The sequence below is a fragment of the Cetorhinus maximus genome, unplaced genomic scaffold, assembly GCF_964194155.1.
Source record: "Cetorhinus maximus unplaced genomic scaffold, sCetMax3.hap1.1 HAP1_SCAFFOLD_446, whole genome shotgun sequence".
In the NCBI taxonomy this organism is placed as follows: Eukaryota; Metazoa; Chordata; class Chondrichthyes; order Lamniformes; family Cetorhinidae; genus Cetorhinus; species Cetorhinus maximus.
The window spans coordinates 230,919-233,792 of record NW_027596390.1 but is presented as its reverse complement, the minus strand read 5'-3'; positions in this window follow the sequence as shown (position 1 = coordinate 233,792).

Here is a 2,874-nt window from a genome sequence, read left to right as displayed (position 1 = left end):
AGGTAATCGAAAAGGCAAATGGAATGTTGTCCTTTATTTCAAAGGGAATGAGTATAAAAATAGGGAAGTCTTGCTAAAACTATACAAGGCACTAATTAGACCACAGCTAGAATACTGTGAACAGTTTTGGTCCCTTTATCTAAGGAAAGATGTACTGGCATTGGAGGCAGTCCAGAGGAGGTTCGCTAGGCTGATCCCGGTTATGGAGGGATTTTCTTATGAGGAGAGGTTGAGTAGGTTGGACCTGTACTCATTGGAGTTTAGAAGAATGAGAGTCGACCTGATTGAAACATATAAGATTCTTATGGGGCCTGACAGGGTAGATGCTGAGAGGTTGTTTCCCCTTGTGGGAGAGTCTAGGACCAGAGGGCATAATCTCAGAGTAAGGGGTCACCCATTTAAGACAGAGATGAGGAGGAATTTCTTCTCTAAGAGGGTAGCGAATCTGTGGAGTTCTTTACCACAGAGGGCTGTAGAGGCCGGTCATTAAGTACATTCAAGGCTGAGATAAATTTTTAATCAGTAAGGGAATCAAGGGATATGGGGAAAAGGCAGGAAAGTGCAATTGAGGATTAGCAGATCCACCATGATGCCAAATGGCCTACTTCTGCTCCTACATCTTATGGTCTTATGCTCCACACAAGACTCATCCCACCCCTCTTCATCTAATCCCATGGACACATCCTTCTTTTCCTTTCTCCTTCATGTTTTTATCTAGCTTCTTTAATGCATCTCTGTTATTTTCCTCAAAATGGGGTAGTGAGTTGCACATTCTAACCATTCGCTTGGCAAAGAGGTTTCTCCTGAATTCCCTATTGCATTTATTAGTACTATCTTATACTTGGAGCCCCAAGTTTTGGTCCTGCCTGCAAGTGGAAATATCTGCTCTAAGCCCACCCTATCAAAGCCTTTCATTATCAGGTCACCCACTTAGTCTTCCTTTTTCTGGGATGATGAGCCCCAGCCTGTTCATTTTTCCAGATCAGTTCTGGTATCATTCTGGTTAGTCCTTTGTGCAGCTTCTCCATTGCCTCTGTATCTTTTTTATAACATGGAAACCAGAACTAATCACAGTACTCCAGCATGGTCTAACCAAAATTTAACATAACCTCTCTGCTTTTCAATTCTATCCCTCTAGAAATGAACCTCAGCACTTTGTTTGCTTTGTAGTGACCTTTTTAACCTCTGTCGCTACTTTAGTATTTTATGTATCTGTATCCTAAATCCCTCTGTTTCTCTACCTCATTTAGACATTTATTTTCCAAGGAGTATGTGGTTTCCTTCCTGCCAGAATATCCCAACTTACTTTTATTTACATTGAAGTTCATTTGCCAATTTCATGTCCATACAACGAGATTACTAATATCTTCCTCTATTTCGTCCCAATTCTCCTCTATATTGACTATACTGCTCAGTTTGATGTGGTCTGCAACTTTTGAAATTATGCTTTCAATGCTCGCGTCCAAATCATTTATGTAAATGATGAACGGCACTAGTATGAGCACTGATCCTGTGGAAAAAACACTTCCCACCTTTTGCCAGTTTGATTAACTTTTTTTTTTCTGTTTTGTAGCCAGATTATTAACCAGTCTACTGGTTGTCTCCTGATCCCCCATGTTCTGTTGCATGATCTGCAAGAACAGCCTGGATAATGTCATCCAATGTTTCCCTCTCTGTTGTCTAGTCTCCCCAAATAAGAAGGCTGATATTGGGAAGTCAGTAGAGTGAGAAACTGAAGCTTTGTCCCTCACTCTGTGGTATTGACTGGCTGATCGGAACACCAGCCAATAGCAATCTAGAACTTCTGACTTAAGTATCATTCTCATGAACGCTGAAAAACAAAGGGGATTGATACTTGTAATTTCAAACCCTTTGTCCCAACAATGCATTGGCAGAGCTCAGCTATCTGAACAGGAATGTGGTGTATTGTACATGGAGGACTGAAGAAAAGATGAACAAGAAAATCTAAAGTAACTTGCAAGAATAAATAGGAGAAATTCTTGAACTTGAAAATATGCTCCTCCTTTGGACTAAGGGATTAATAAGACAATATTCAGTGCCTGCTGTGATACACAGGGTACTGGTGCTTCACATAATGGGGGCTGAGTGTGCACAGCTACAACAGGTGCTGGAGAAGTACTGGAGCCCTGCACACCTTTGTGCAATAGACCATTTAGGCTACAAAAAGTATAGTGTTGGACCAAAATATGGTGAGAGCACGTGAACTGCAGTCTAGGTGCTCAAACCCCACTTAAAAAGCACAAGAGACCCGGTCGCCCTATTTGGCTCTTTTTTTCAAAGTGGGATCATGTTTTAGAATTATTGGCAGCAGCTGCTCAAACTTATTTTCTCTGATTTCACAACTTTGTTATAATTTTGCTATATTTTCAAAATTGAACTTATTCAAAGATTCTCAAAGCTTTACTCTATCTGCAATGGTATACTACAGTACAGTACAGAAGGAAGCCATTTGGTCCATTGAGCCTGTGCCGATGAGCCTGTTTCTCTGGGGATCAGTCATTGTGTATTAGCTATATAGGAACTTTGAGGGTAGACAGTGGTGTAGTACTGATGTCACTAGACAAGTAATCCAGGGGCCCAGGCTAATGCTGTGGGGACATGGGACAGAATTTTTCACTGAGCGGGCACGTGCACCCAGCCCACTCGAACGTGAAATAACGCGTGATGACATTGGTGGAGCGTGCCGAAGTTAACGCGCAGTTGCGTAATATTTCGCTAGGCTGGTACGCGATGGAGGCGAGGTCCACCTGCCATTAATTAAGAGGCCAGTTAAGGCCCTTGAGGCACAAGGAATTTACATAGCCTGTGTGATTTTTCGGGCATCGCACAGGTGGGCGGCCAGGCGACAATTAT